At 40.4% G+C, this 16,681-nt stretch overlaps 1 long non-coding RNA gene and 3 other non-coding genes across 4 annotated transcripts in view; all 4 read left to right on the top strand.

The window, feature by feature from the left end:
• Positions 1-237: 237 nt before the first annotated feature.
• Positions 238-319, top strand: LOC111525159. The gene has a single exon (XR_002725988.1). It is a non-coding gene; the product is annotated as a small nucleolar RNA SNORD115 (small nucleolar RNA).
• Positions 320-12,380: 12,061 nt separating this feature from the next.
• On the top strand, positions 12,381-12,461 carry LOC111525190. The gene has a single exon (XR_002726018.1). It is a non-coding gene; the product is annotated as a small nucleolar RNA SNORD115 (small nucleolar RNA).
• A 1,845-nt stretch (positions 12,462-14,306) lies between these two features.
• The window catches only part of LOC111525103, a 66,991-nt gene continuing 64,616 nt past the window's right edge, over positions 14,307-16,681 (top strand). Inside the window, exons 1-3 of the long non-coding RNA XR_002725949.2 lie at positions 14,307-14,466; positions 14,763-14,895; positions 16,184-16,308. This is a non-coding gene — a long non-coding RNA (uncharacterized LOC111525103). The remainder of the gene's footprint in view (positions 14,467-14,762; positions 14,896-16,183; positions 16,309-16,681) is intronic.
• Positions 14,437-14,516, top strand: LOC111525193. The gene has a single exon (XR_002726019.1). It is a non-coding gene; the product is annotated as a small nucleolar RNA SNORD115 (small nucleolar RNA).

A 16,681-nucleotide genomic window follows, 5' to 3' on the forward strand; every position in this document is an offset into this window, starting at 1 on the left:
ATATGTGAGGCCCTGGTTGGACACATGTCCTCCTCCTGTCCCTCCAGATGGTGATCCTGGAGGAAGACTTGTGTTGAGTCCCCACAGGCCCCAGGCCAGTGTCTGCTAACCTGGTGCTCATCCCCTGGTGTGCTGAAACTCGGACCCTCCCTGGCACCCTGGTCTCCTGCACTGAGCTGTGGTGAGCACATCCAGGTTCTGCTGAAGGCATGCTTGGGGTGGGGGTTGCCCTTGGTTGGGTCAATGATGAGAACCTTATATTGTCCTGAAGAGAGGTGATGACTTAAAAATCATGCTCAATAGGATTACACTGAGGCCCAGCCTAGGTGAGAATCTTGGAAGAGGACGCTGGGATTCCTGGAATGACTGCTGTATTTTGGGCTGGAGACCTGCAGGCCCTGAAGGCCATCAGGAAGGTCCAACCCTGTCTCTGTGCTCCTCTGTGAGGCAGCCCAGCCTCCCTGAGGGGGCTTGGTGTCGGGGCTCCTATTCCTCAGGGGTGGGGCTGGTTGGTGGCTCCTTCCTGAGCCCCCATTTTCCCCTTGTGTCTTTCAGTGAGCTCTTCCACCCAGTGGGCCCCTTGGCATTGACTGGCATAGGTGAGTGGATCCTGCTGGTGTCATGGGCCATGAGCTAGGCCATGTGGGGTCACCAAGGGTCACCCTTTGGGATAAGAGGGTTTCCTCAGGGAATCAACCTGAATTCCCATCAGAGAGGCATGGGTTCTCCAGGAGGGCCACTGTTTTGGGAATTGGACCCAAGGAGGATACCTTCCCTGAACTCTATAGCAGTGACGGTGGTCCAGGCAGGAAAGGGTTCCTTCAGCCCCACCCATGGCAGCGCTCGGTTGAGACTCAGTGCTCAGGTCAGGCCTGAAGGGAGTTAGAGGGGAGCTGTTTGTCCCTGGAGTGTGGTGCATGAATCTGCCCTTGGGGTTGGGTCATGGAGATTCAAGGATGATGCCTCACCCATGGCCCTAATTGGAATCGTCCCTGTTGAGGAATGGGCCTTTCCAATGGGCCTCCTGGAGCCTGGTAGGGGGTAGTGATTTCCCTGAGGTTGAGTCATGGATGGGAACCCACCATAGAAAGCATGTGGCTCTGGAGGCCCCCAGGCTTTGATTTCTAGTGCCCGCTTGGAGTGGGCACCAGGGCCAGTGCCCACCATGCCCAGGGGCAGGCTCTGCGACTGCCAGGTCTGCACTGGCTCCTGGCATCAGGACCAGCCTCCTTGGTTGACCATGAGCTGCTTGGTTGCCCTGGCCCATGCCCCGTGGTCCTGGTGCGGCCCTGGGGTTTTTTGGGAGAGCTGGCCCAGGCAGTGGAGGTGCTCTTGGGGCCTGCAGTAGGGTGCAGCCCAGGCATCTTGCCTAATCCCAGTGACCTGCTTGCCCTGTCTTTCCAGGGTTTTGTGGCAGGGAGGGCGAAGGGTGCCCTGCATCTGTGATGGGTCAGTGTTCCACATGGATCCTATTACGTGGGTCCATGGAGGATGAGCATGTGTGAGCCGGCACCCCCTTCCCACTTCTTCTCATGGAGCTGTGAGGCCCTGTTTGGACAGCTGTCCTCCCCCTGTCCCATGAGAGAGTAAGCCCGGCTGGTCCCGGGACAGTGTCTGTCAGCCAGATGCGCAGCCTTTGGTGTGCTAGAGCTTGGGCTTTTCTTGGCAGCCTGGTGTCCTGCATTGAGCTGTGGTGGGCTTGTCCAGGTCCCACTGGTTACCTACATGGCAACGGGAGTGCCCTTGGTTGGGTCGATGATGAGAACCTTATTTTGTCTTGAGGAGAGGTTATGTGATGGGTGTTGTGGCAGCTCTTTGTAGTTCATTTTCTTCAGTGCTTTTTGTGTGTTCTCTTTGTGTATTCTTTTCCTTTTGTGTGTTTTACTTTCATAAAGGCAGCAGCAAATGTTTTATGGGTGGTGGCATTTTTCATTTTTATTTGCTTCCTAATTTGATAGTGTTTTAGTTGGAATAGACAGTCTCATTGTAGTTTTTCAGAAAGATGCTTTTTCTCTGTACATTATATGATTGCCTATAACTTATCCAGTTGTTGTTTTTTTAAAAAAAAAACGGGACTACAGTCGAATGCACTGCCCATTTTATTGAAAAAGATTGTATGGAAATCCAAAGATGAGAAAGTAGACAAGCACAGCAGAAGACATTTATTTTGATATAACCACAGAAATTCATTGATATGACTTTATCATATTGATGGTTTTTCATAAAAATATGAAATCTTTTGATAATGGATTGTCTCATTTGTGTTTCTCCTTATATCATGTTTTGCCATCAATACAAATTGCAATGCTTAGAAATTTAAAGAACACTTTCTGAAGTGGAAGATCTAGCTAAAGAATTAGATTGGTATTGGCTGAAATGTTGCAGTAATCACATGATAGGCGTAATACAACATGAGTTACATGCTGAGTGCTCTAAGGTAGAAAGTAGGTAACAAGGAATAACAGGTAAGTAATGTAAGTCAGGAGAAGGAAACTCTAGGATAGAATCATTAGAAAAGGCTTGATGTCAACAGCAGTCTGTAGAATTTACAGCCTATAGAATTTACACTAAGTGCCTTTTTCTGTGCTCATCAATGCTCTGCTTGTGTTGTAGGAGAAGTTAGTTCCCTTGAAGAAATGTAAATACGAATTTTCAAATTGCAATGCAGAGGGAAAAAAGAATGAGAAAGTAAAGAATATCCAAGAACTCTAGAAGCATTTCAAAAAGTGTAAAGATGCATAGTGACAATGTCAGAAGAATAAGGAGATAAAGGGAAAGAAATATTTGACACAACAATGACTTGAGCATTTTCTAAAATTAATGATGGACAGAAACCCACATGTTCAGGAAGCTCAGAGAACATTACGCAGAATAAAAATATTTTACAAATCGACACCTTTGCATTTCATATTTAAAGTCCAGAAAATCATAGACTAAGGGAAAATTTTGATAGGAGCAATAGGAAGAAAACCATCTTACCTATGGAGCAGCAAGAATAAATATTGCTTTGAAATTATCTTCAGAATCCATGAAAGCAAGACGTGAGTCAGGGTGAAATACTTAATGTTAAAAGTAAAAAACAAAAAAATCTATCAACTTTGAATTTTCTGTTCATCAAAATTATGCTTCAAAAGGAGAAATACTCTCTGAGACCAACAAAAATTGAGAGAACTTCTTGCCACTACACCAATCTTTTAATAAACATAAAAAGAAATTCTTCAGAAAGGATAAAAATGACATAGGTCAGAAAATCTAATTTACATAAAGAAATGAAAAGCATAGTAGAAGAAATATGTGAAGAAAAAATAAAATATATATATTTTTTGATTCATAATTGATCTTTCAACAATTTGTTCAAAATAATAACAGGATTATATTTAGTGATTATAGGTTATAGATAAGTGAAATGAATGACAGCAATATTATAAGTCATCTGGTTCCAAGATGGCTGAATAGGAACAGCTCCAGTCTACAGCTCCCAGTGTGAGTGACACAGAATATGGGTGATTTCTGCATTTCCAACTGAGGTACCAGGGGATTATATCCCGCACCTGGCTCAGAGGGTCCCATGCCCACGAAGCCTCACTCACTGCTAGCACAGCAGTCTGAGATCGAACTGCAAGGTGGCGGTCAGGCTGGAGGAGTGGCGTCCAGCATTGCTGAGGCTTGAGTAGGTAAACAAAGTGGCTGGGAAGCTCAAACTGGGTGGAGCCCACCATAGGTCAAGGAGGCCTGCCTGCCTCTGTAGACTCCACTTCTGTGGGCAGGGCATAGCTGAACAAAAGGCAACTGAAACTGAAACTTCTGCAGACTTAAATGTCCCTGTCTGACAGATTTGAAGAGAGTAGTGGTTCTCCCAGCACGGAGTTTGAGATCTGAGAATGGACAGACTGCCTCCTCAAGTGGGTCCCTGACTTCCGAGTAGCCTAACTGGGAGACACCTCTCCGTAGGGTCCGACTGACACCTCATACAGCCAGCTGCCCCTCTGAGATGAAGCTTCTAGAAGAAGGATCAGGCAGCAACATTTGCCGTTCTGCAATATTGACTGTTCTGCAGCCTCCAATGGTGATACCCAGGCAAACAGGGTCTGGAGTGGACCTCCAGCAAACTTCAACAGACCTGCAACCGAGGGCCCTGACTGGTAGAAGGAAAAATAGCAAACAGGACATCCATACCAAAACCCCATCTGTACATCACCATCATCAAACACCAAAGGTAGACAAAAACACAAAGATGGGGAGAAACTGGAGCAGAAAGACTGAAAATTCTAAAAATCAGAGCACCTCTTCTCCTCCAAAGGAATGCAGCTCCTCCCCAGCAGTGGAACAAAGCTGGATGGAGAATGACATTGACAAGTTGACAGAAATAGGCTTCAGACAATCAGTAATAATAAACTTCTCTGAGCTAAAGAAAGATGTTCAAACCCATCACAAAGAAGCTAAAAACCTTGAAAAAAGAATAGACGAATGGCTAACTAGAATAAACAGCATAGAGAAGACCTTAAATGACCTGATGGAGCTGAAAACCATGGCGCGAGAACTATGTGACAAATGCACAAGCTTCAGTAGCCGATTCAATCAAGGGGAAGAAAGGCTATCAGTGATTGAAGATCAAGTGAATGAAATGAAGGGAGAAGAAAAGTTTAGAGAAAAAAGAGTAAAAAGAAATGAACAAAACCTCCAAGAAATATGAGACTTTGTGAAAAGACCAAATCTACATCTAATTGGTGTACCTGAAAGTGATGGGGAGAATGGAACCAAGTTGGAAAACACTCTGCAGGATATCATCCAGGAGAACTCCCCCAACCTAGCAAGGCAGGCCAACATTCAAATTCAGGAAATACAGAGAATGCCACAAAGATATTCCTGAAGAAGAGCAACTCCAAGACACATAATTGTCAGATTCACCAAAGTTGAAACGAAGGAAAAAATGTTAAGGGCAGCCAGAGAGAAAGGTCAGGTTACCCACAAAGGGAAGTCCATCAGACTAACAGCGGATCTCTCAGCAGAAACTCTACAAGCCAGAAGAGAGTGGGGGCCAATATTCAACATTCTTAAAGAAAAGATAGAATCATTAGAAAAGGCTTGATGTCAACAGCAGTCTGTAGAATTTACAGCATATAGAATTTACAATAAGTGCCTTTTTTTTGTGCTCATCAATGCTCTCCTTGTGTTGTAGGAGAAGTTTGTTCCCTTGAAGAAATGTAAAGGGAAAGAAATGTAAATACAAATTTCCAAATTGCAATGCAGAGGGAAAAAAGAATGAGAAAGTAAAGAATATCCAAGAACTCTGGAAGCATTTCAAAAAGTGTAAAGATGCATAGTGACAACGTCAGAAGAATAAGGAGATAAAGGGAAAGAAATATTTGACAACAATGACTTGAGCCCAGAATTTCACATCCAGCCAAACTAAGCTTCATAAGTGAAGGAGAAATAAAATCCTTTACAGACAAGCAAATGCTTAGAAATTTTGTCACCACCAGGCCTGCCTTGCAACAGCTCCTGAAGGAAGCACTAAACATGGAAAGGAACAACTGGTACCAGACACTGCAAAAACATGCCAAATTGTAAAGACCATCAATGCTAGGAAGAAACTACATTAACTAACAAGAAAAATAACCAGCTAACATCATAATGACAGGATCAGATTCACACATAACAATATTAACCTTAAATGTAAATGGGTTAAATGCTCCAATTGAAAGACACAGACTGGCAAATCAGATGAAGAGTCAAGACCTATCAGTGCTGTATTCAGGAGACCCATCTCACACGCAGAGACACACATAGGCTCAAAATAAAGGGATGGAGGAAGATCTACCAAACAAACGGAAAACAAGAAAAAGCAGGGGTTGCAATCCTGGTCTCTGATAAAAACGGACTTTAAACCAAGAAAGATCAAAAGAGACAAAGAAGGCTATTACATAATGGTAAAGGGATCAATTCAACAGGAAGAGCTAACTATCCTAAATATATATGCACCCAATATAGTAGCACCCAGATTCATATAGCAAGTCCTTAGAGACCTACAAAGAGACTTAGACTCCCACACAATAATAATGGGAGACTTTAACACCCCATTAGACAGATCAATGAGACAGAAAGTTAACAAGGATATCCAGGAATTGAACTCAGCTCTGCACCAAGCAGACCTAATAGACATCTACGGAACTCTCCACCCCAAATCAACAGAATATACATTCTTCTCAGCACCACATCACACTTATTCCAAAATTGACCACATGGTTGGAAGTAAAGCACTCCTCAGCAAATGTACAAGAACAGAAATTATAACAAGCTGTCTCTCAGACCACAGTGCAATCAAATTAGTACTCAGCATTAAGAAACTGACTCAGGCTGGGCATGGTGGCTCACATCTGTAATCCCAGCACTTTGGGAGGCCAAGGTGGGTGGATCACGAGGTCAGGAGATGGAGACCATCCTGGCTAACACAATGAAACCCTGTCTCTACTAAAAATACAAAAAATTAGCCGGGCGTGGTGGCGGATGCCCGTAGTCCCAGCTACTCAGGAGATTGAGGCAGGAGAATGGAGGCAGAGCTTACAGTGAGCCAAGATGGTGCCACTGCACTCCAGCCTGGGCAACAGAGCAAGACTCCATCTCAAAAAGAAAAAAAAAAAAAAAGGAAAGAAAGAAATTCACTCAAAACCGCTCAACTACGTGGAAACTGAACAACCTGCTCCTGAGTGACTACTAGGTACATAATGAAATGAAGGCAGAAATAAAGATGCTCTTTGAAACCAATGAGAACAAAGACACAACATACCAGAATCTCTGGGACACATTTAAAGCACTAAATGCCCACAGGAGAAAGGAGGAAAGATCTAAAATTGACACCCTAACATCACAATTAAAAGAACTAGAGAAGCAAGAGCAAACATATTCAAAAGCTAGCAGAAGGCAAGAAATAACTAAGATCAGAGCAGAACTGAAGGAGATAGAGACACAAAAAAGCCTTCAAAAATCAATGAATCCAGGAGCTGGTTTTTTGAAAAGATCAACAAAATTGATAGACTGCTAGCAAGACTAATAAAGAAGAAAATAGAGAAGAATCAAATAGACGCAATAAAAAATGATAAAGGGGATATCACCGCCAATCCCACAGAAATACAAACTACCATCAGAGAATGCTATAAACACCTCTATGCAAATAAACTAGAAAATCTAGAAGAAATGGATAAATTCCTGGACTCATACACCCTCCCAAGACTAAATCAGGAAGAAGTTGAATCCCTGAATAGACCAATAACAGGCTCTGAAATTCAGGCAATAATTAATAGCCTACCAACCAAAAAAAGTCCAGGACTGGACAGATTCATAGCCAAATTCTACCAGAGGTACAAAGAGGAGCTGATACCATTCCTTCTGAAACTATTCAAATCAATGGAAAAAGAGGGAATCCTCCATAACTCATTTTATGAGGCCAGCATCATCCTGATACCAAAGCCTGGCAGAGACACAACAAAAAGAATTTTAGACCAATATTCCTGATGAACATCGATACAAAAATCCTCAATAAAATACTGGCAAACTGAATCCAGCAGCGCATCAGAAAGCTTATCCACCACAGTCAAGTTGGCTTCATCCCTGGGATGCAAGACTGGTTCAACATACAGACATCAATAAATGTAATCCATCATGTAAACAGAACCAAAGACAGAAACCACATAATTATCTCAATAGATGCAGAAAAGGCCTTCGACAAAATTCAACAGCACTTCATGCTAAAAACTCTCAATAAACTAGGTACTGAAGGGACATATCTCAAAATAATAAGACCTATTTATGACAAACCCACAGTCAATATCATACTGAATGGGCAAAAACTGGAAGCATTCCCTTTGAAAACTGGCACAAGACAGGGATGCCCTCTCTCACCACTCCTATTCAACATAGTGTTGGAAGTTCTGGCCTGGGCAATCAGGCAAGAGAAAGAAATAAAGGGTATTCAATTAGGAAAAGAGGAAGTCAAATTGTCCCTGTTTGCAGATGACATGATTGTATATTTAGAAAACCCCATCGTCTCAGCCCAAAATCTCCTTAAGCTGATAAGCAACTTCAGCGAAGTCTCAGGATACAAAATCAATGTGCAAAAATCACAAGCATTCCTATACACAAATAACAGACAAACAGAGAGCCAAATCATGAGTAAACTCCCATTCACAGTTGCTTCAAAGAAAATAAAATACCTAGGAATTCAACTTACAAGGGATGTGAAGGACCTCTTCAATGAGAACTACAAACCACTGCTCAGTGAAATCAAAGAGGACACAAACAAATGGAAGAACATTCCATGCTCATGGATAGGAAGAATCAATATTGTAAAAATGGCCATACTGCCCAAGGTAATTTATAGATTCAGTGCCATCCTCATCAAGCTACCAATGACTTTCTTCACAGAATGGGAAAAACTACTTTAAAGTTCATATGGAACCAAAAAAGAGCCTGCATTGCCAAGACAATCCTAAGCCAAAAGAACAAAGCGGGAGGCATCATGCTACCATACTTCAAACTATAGTACAAGGCTACAGTAACCAAAACAGCATGGTACTTGTACCAAAACAGAGATATAGACCAATGGAACAGAACAGAGCCCTCAGAAATAATACCACACATCTAAAATCATCTGATCTTTGGCAAACCTGACAAAAACAAGCAATGGGGAAAGGATTCCCTATTTAATAAATGTTGCTGGGAAAACTGGCTAGCCATATGTAGAAAGCTGACACTGGATCCTTTCCTTACACCTTATACAAAAATTAATTCAAGATGGAGTAAAGACTTAAATGTTAGACCTAAAACCATAAAAACCCGGAAGAAAACCTAGGCAATACCATTCAGGACATAGGCATGGGTATGGACTTTATGACTGAAACACCAAAAGCAATGGCACCAAAAGCCAAAATAAACAGATAGGATCTAATTAAACTAAAGAACTTCTGCACAGCAAAAGAAACTACCATCAGAATGAACAGGCAACCTACAGAATGGGAGGAAATTTTTATAATCTACCCATCTGACAAAGGGCTAATATCCAGAATCTGCAAATAATTTAAACAAATTTACAAGAAAAAAAATCAAACAATACCATCAAAAAGTAGGCAAAGGATATGAACAGACATTTCTCAAAGGAAGACATTTATGCAGCCAACAGACACATGAAAAAAATGCTTATCATCACTGGCCATCAGAGAAATGCAAATCAAAACCACAATGAGATACCATCTCACACCAGTTAGAATGGCTATCATTAAAAAGTCAGGAAACAACAGGTGCTGGAGAGGATGTGGAGAAATAGGAACACTTTTACACTGTTAGTGAGACTGTAAACTAGTTCAACCATTGGGAAGACAGTATGGCAATTCCTCAAGGATCTAGAACTAGAAATACCATTTGACCTAGCCATCCCGTTACTGGGTATATACCCAAAGGATTATAAATCATGCTGCTATAAAGACATATGCACACGTATGTTTATTGCGGCACTATTCACAATAGCAAAGACTTGGAACCAACTCAGATGTCCATCAATGATAGACTGGATTAAGAAAATGTGGCACATATACACCATGGAATACTATGCAGCCATAAACAAGGATGAGTTCATGTCCTTTGTAGGGACATGGATGAAGCTGGAAACCATCATTCTGAGCAAACTGTCACAAGGACAGAAAACCAAACACTGCATGTTCTCACTCATAGGTGGGAATTGAACAATGAGAACACTTGGACACAGGAAGGGGAACATCACACACCAGGGCCTGTCGTAGGGTAGTGGAAGTGGGGAAGGATAACATTATGAGATATACCTAATGTAAATGACGAGTTAATGGGTGCAGCACACCAACATGGCTCATGTATACATATGTAACAAACCTGCACATTGTGCACATGTTCCCTAGAACTTAAAGTATTTAAAATATATATACATATATAAATACACACACACACACACATATATATAAAACTCATGAGGGAGAGAAAATACTCTTAATTGGACTAACCCATGAAGTAGGATAGTATAATTTGAGAAAGGACTTGGATTCATTGTAAATGTGTAGTGCAATATCCAGCACAGCCACTAAAAATGATTTTTGAAAAAAGCAGTATAATCAATATACTAATAGAAGAAAAAGCAGAATCAGGCCAGATGTGGTGACTCATGTGTGTAATCTCAGCACTTTGGGAGGCCAAGGCATGAGGATCACTTGAGCCTCGGAGTTCAAGTCCAGCCTGGCGACAAAATAAGAACCCATCTCTACCAAAAAAAAAAAAAAAAAAAAAGGGAAAGGAGAATCCTTTTTTTTTTTTTTTTTTTTTTTTTTTGAGATGTTGTTTCAGTCTTGTTGCCCAGGCTGGAGTGCAATGGCACAATTTCAGCTCACCACAACCTCCGCCTCCTGGGTTCAAGCGATTCTCCTGCCTCAGCCTCCTGAATAGCTGGGATTATAGGCATGCGGCACCATGCCCGGCTAATTTTTTGTATGGAAAAGCAGAATCTTATACAATGCTCAATTAAAACCAGGGAGAGGAGAAAAAGTGTGGAAGACCAAAACAAACAAACAAACAAACAAACAAACAATTTGCAAGGCTGATCAATAGAAAACAATAACAAATACTGAATATATTAATCTAAGTATATCAATAATCACTTTAAACAGCACTTAAAAGACAGAGATTGTCAGTGGATTAAAAACAAGACCCAACTATATGTTGTCTGTGAGAAATGCATTTTAAATAGCTGGGCATGGTGGTGTGCACCTGTGGTCCTTAGGAGGCTGAGGCGGAGTGTCACCTGAGCCCAGGATTTTGGGACTACAGTGAGCTATGATCACACCACTGCACTGTAGCCTGGTTGACAGAATGAGACCTCATCTCTACAGAAAAAAGTAAGGAAATCCACTTTATAAAGGCACAAATATATTCATAGTAAAGGAATGGAGAAAGATATCCCATGGTAACATTAATCAAAATAAAGTGAAATAGCCATATTAATTTCAGACACAACTGACTTTAGAACAAGGAATATTATCAGAGATCAAAAGGGGCATTCCTTAATGACAAAGGGATCAGTTTTCTAAGAAGACATAACAATCCTTAATGTGTACACACTGGACAACAGAGCATCACAGTACATGAAGCTAAATCTGATAGAACTGCAAAGAGAAATAGATCAATTCACTCTTAGAGTTGGAGGCATTGACATCCCTCTATCAGAAATGGACAGGTTCAGCAAGCAGAAAATCAGTACGGGCATAACATGATCAACCATGATCAAAAACTTGATTCAATCAACGATATGTAACTGACATCTATGGACCACTTTACCCAGTAACAGCAGATGACACATTTTCTCACACACACGGGACATTCAGCAGAATAGACCACATTCTGGGCTAGAAAATGCACCTCAGCAAATTTAAAAGATTAGAAATCATACGAAGTGTGTTCTCAGACTACCAGGAAATGAAAGTGAAAAAAAAAAATCACTAAAAAAACGATAGCTGAAAAACATGAAAATACTTGGAGGTTAAACAACAGACTCCGAAACAACTGAAGGTCACAGAAATCTCAAGATAAATTTTTAAAATATTTCAAACTAAATGGAATTGAAAGCACAACTTATCAAAAATTTAGGAATGCAACAAAGGCAATGCCTACTGGGAAATTTATACCACTGAATGTATATTAAAAAGAACAAAGATCTAAATAAATAATCTTTCCCATCGGGAAGCTAGGGGGAAAATTAAAATTAAATTCAAAGTAAGCAAGTAAAAGCAATGATAAAATATGAATACAATTCTGTGCAGCCTGATATCTGATTTCTGGAGGCTGTTTTATGTGGCTTTAGAAGTTTCATGTTATGAGTGTGAATTGGCAAGTGACCATGGCGATTGTTTCTGATATGGCCATCTCAATTACCTAGAGAAGGGATCAGCAGTGGCATCATCCCAGTTCTGCATGACACCACACCAGTGATTCTCCAAAGTCAAGAAACCTGTATATGTTGTCCTTCTTGTGTTTGGTGAATCTGTGGTCTATAGACTACACAACAGGCGATTTCTGGGGTACTGACTATTTTGCTCCACTAAGGAAAACCGTGCGTGAGCCGTATAACTATGGGAAACAACGTTTTCCTTTTTGACACCTGGCCTACTCCTCTCTTCTTAGATGACAGCGAAGGAAGAGCACCACTTGGCCTGCTGCACCCAGGGCAATTTATACCATCCAGGTGTCCAGCACTGAATATGTAGCAACTCCAATCCACCGTAGAACATTAATCTATCTCTGATAAGCATGCTAATATCTACGATTCTGCCTTTGTGGGGAGATGACTCCATAGATTAACCCCCTGGCTTGGGTCAATATTGAGATGTTATATTGTCTTCGACAGGGAAGATGACATAAAAATTATGTTCAATAGGATTATGTGGAGACTTAACATAAGTGAAAAACCTGAGACAAGAAGTTAGAAATCGTTGTTTCTTTTAGGTGAATAATTTTGGAGCTTGAGAAAACGACACCATTGTGGCAAACTTGCCCTGTGTATGCATTTCTGGGTAAACAACACATTTTCATCCTTTAAGCATTGTTTCCATTATTTATAATTCTTAATAGTAGGAGACATTTGGAACTCATTCCTTGGTTGTTCTTCTCTCATTATATCTTTCATTGTATCTTTCAGTGTTGCGAGAGATGCATCATCCCATTAATCAAAGCAGAGTGACTGCTTTCATCACACATACATTCAAGATAGACCGCTAGTGATGATTCACTCTTAAGGCTATTATGTTTACTCATTTAAAAAATCTGAATCTCAGTATGGATTTATTCTCAGAAAGTGATTGACCTATATGATATGATGCTATGACAGAATCTTTACTTTTTATCTGCATTTGATGGGATTGAAAGTTGAGAACATTTTATTTTCTGTTTCACCTGATTAATAATGCCCAATCTAACATGCAATGTTCACTTGGGTACATATATACAACTACACCAATTTTTTTCTTATTTTACCTTAAAAATTTTAAGATATTATAATGGTATGGCCAGTTTACTCACTGGTAAACTTTTCGTAACAGAAGGATCATGCCAGTGGATACAAATATGTAACATCAGTAATTTGCTTTGCCCGTGAAACAGAGAACTGAATAAATTGATGGGCAAACTAGTATCTGAATATAAACCCCAAATATCATGTGACTTCATCATTTTCAGTATAATGAAAATACAGGCTGTGAATGCTTCCAGTTGGTCCTGAAAGGGCCTTTGAGATGAGTAGGTTCACCAAAGCGGCAACATGTATCCCAGTTCCCAGTGTACATTCTACTCCTCAGTAAGTGACTTGACATTCTTTATGGCTTCCTTGTGATTAAAACATGTCTTTTTATTGAAATTTTACTGAGATAATGATGAGACAATGTAATATTCTTTTCATCTACATGTAAGAGTAGACACAGGTCCACCTCTACCTATTATTATTTTTTTGAGATGGAGTCTCATTCTGTTGCCCAGGCTGGAGTGTAGTGGCATGATCTCGGCTCATTGCAACCTCTGCCTCATGGGTTCAAGCAATTCTCCTGCCTCAGCCTCCTGAGAAGCTAGGATTACAGACAAGTGCTACCATTCCTGGCTAATTTTTTGGTATTTTTAGTAGAGATGGGGTTTCACCATGTTGGTCAGGCTGTTTTTGAACTCCTGACCTCGTGATCTGCCCACCCCGGCCTCCCAAAGTGCTGGGATTACAGGCTTGAGCCCCCATGCCTGGCCTTCACCTCTACCTATTATAATATTTATGTTATTCCATTTTGTGATGTTTGTGGAACATTTGATGAGGGTTCACAATATGAAAACTGGGCATTTTGGCCAAGATGCATATAAATGCATACAACTCCATGTGCCCTGATAACTGATTTCTAGATGCTGAGATTCATGTGGCTTCCAGAGTGTCTGTGTTTTATGAAAGTTCATACACAATAAACCATGCCAATTGTTACTGATACAGCTTCCTTGAAAATATAAAGCGATTATCAATGGGATGTTCTTGTTTCTGCATAAAACCACTGAATTGCTTCTCCAAAGCCAAGAGACCTGTATGATTCGTCCTTATTATATTTTGTGAACCAGTGGACTAAAACCTTTATAATAGGTCTTTTTTTAGTATTGTCAATATTGCTCAATTGACAGAAACCATGCATGACTCATACACAGGTGAGATGTAGTTCTCCCTTTGACATTTGCTCTACATCTGCCCCTTAGTTGATGATGTGGAAGAAGAACACTGGCCTGTTGCGACTGGGACAGTGGACAGCACCCAGGTGTCCTGTAATTAAAATGCTCTTGACACCAATGCATCCTAGCATCAGAGCTTCGGGAAGCCTTCTCAAGTGTGCATGGGGAGTACCATGTCTTTCATCAATAATGAAACTTTCTAATGTCTTGGTGAGAAATAATGACTTAAAATTACACTCAGTAGGATTATGCTGAGGTTCAGCCTGCCTAGATGACAGTGCTGAAACAGATAATAGTGACGGCTATTTTCCTTCAGGGGGAATTTTCTTTTGAACTTGAAATAAGAAAATCTTTATGGGTAACTTGTTTGCCCAACTGTGTCAGTATACCTATAAATGGACAAAAAATTCTCAGCCTATAAGCTTTGTTTCAGTGATCTGTAATGTCTAATACTACGGTATATTCGGGTCTCATTCTTTGGCTTTTTCTCTTATTGTGTGTTTCAGTAAGACATGCTGCCAAGAGACGTGCCATTCTGTTATAAAAGATCAGTAGCTTCCTTTATTGACAGGTATATTCTACATAGAACATTGAGCTACGGAAGACTCCCACCTAAGGGAATTAGTTTACCACTTTCAGGTAATCTGAATTTCAGTATGAGTTTTCCTTTATGATATAATCCTCACGACAAAATCTTTACTTTTTATTTGAACTTCATACAATTCAATATTGAAGGTTTTTTAAATTCACTGTTACCTAGTCCAGTATTTAATATACCTTTGGCTAGACAAAATGTTTTTCTGTATGATTCTTGTGGGGGTCTAATAGCGTTTCACTGTTTTGAGTTACTGATGAACTTGCTGTAACTGTGAGACCACGGTAATGGAGGAGACCACGGTAACGGAGGAGACCACGGTAATGGAGGAGAATGTGAGAATCAGTATGTACTTTGCCTATGAAACTTAAAAATTTAGTAATTTGATCACCAAATTCATACCCAAATTTCAGTTCCTATCATGCGTAAACCAAAAAGTATCTGAGATTTAGAAGCTTATTTAGAAGTTATTTTGACAAGGTTAAGGACACGCTCAGAAGAAATAAACCCCAAATCACAGAAACCATCTGGGCTCTATGTCTTTCTCCAAAGATGATTTTGAGGGCTTCAGTGTTTAAAGGGGAAAGTGGGCTGGAGGGGGAAAAGGGAGGGTATGATGATCTGTATGTTCCAAGACAAAAGGAGCAGGTAGCGGAATAGTCAATAATGTATTGATCTCACGCTCAGTAAATCATCACTGTACATAAGATAAGGTGAACATAGAGTAGCTACCTGTGGAGATCTCCAACCTTTCATCTGTAGCTATCTGCTTAAGAACAAAAGGAAGTTCTTGCATGACTCAGCTTTCAGCTTAGTTTTTTTTTCTTTTGGTGTAGGAAACTGGGGTCCCAAGTTTTTATTTTCCCTTCACACATGTGACCCCACTATTTTCAGAATAATGAAAACACATGTTAGAAATGGTGACACTTATTCCTAATATGGACTTTGAAATGACTGGGTTCACAAATTCAGAGTCATGGGTCTCACTGTGGGTTTTTATTTTCAATGAGTGACTGGCCTACTTGATGGAATTCTTTCAAAAAATGTTCACTTTTTACTGAAATTGTATTAAAATACTGTTGGAATATGTTCGGTCCTGTTTACCATCTCTGTAGTATGATATATGATAATATTGCAGATTACTCAGTGTCAAAAACCTGGCATACCTTGTCCTTATGATGTTGATAAGTCAATTGTCTAGAGCCTTAGTAATATGTCTTTTTGTGGTAGTATGGACCATATCTCTCCACTAAGAAATAGCCTGTGTAAGCCATACACACAGGAACAATTTATGTCTGATTGTGAACTATGGTCCCGTTCCTATGCCTGTAGATAAAGACTGCTGAGAAGAGCACCCTCTGGTGTTGCCACAGAGGCAAGTGCTACCACACAGGCATGCTGCAGTGAATTTAACTCATCCTGTGTTCCTGCAACCGTTGTTTAAGGATGCTATTCTGGTAAGTGCTTACAAGACAACATAAATATATGAATAAAGAGTGTCTTCAGGGGACATGATAATGTAAAAATCACGCTCAGTAGGATTAAGCTAAGGCTCAAAAGTAGTGCCAATCCTTACAAGAAGGTGTGAGAAGTCATTAGATTTGGGGGGTATGGGGTATTCCATTTTGAGCTTGGTAGGAAGAAACCCTTTGGGGAATCTTGCATCATTTGCCTCTATCTACTTCTAAAGGAACTTTTAAAATTCTTTTATCTTGTCTTTATTCTTAATACTCATACATTATTAGAGAGAATATCTTGGTTGATTTTTTCCATATGGTGTGCTTCAGAATGTTCATCCAGCAAGAGGTGTGTCATTACATGGATTATATA

This window comes from Piliocolobus tephrosceles, chromosome 6 (genome assembly GCF_002776525.5).
Source record: "Piliocolobus tephrosceles isolate RC106 chromosome 6, ASM277652v3, whole genome shotgun sequence".
NCBI lineage: Eukaryota > Metazoa > Chordata > Mammalia > Primates > Cercopithecidae > Piliocolobus > Piliocolobus tephrosceles.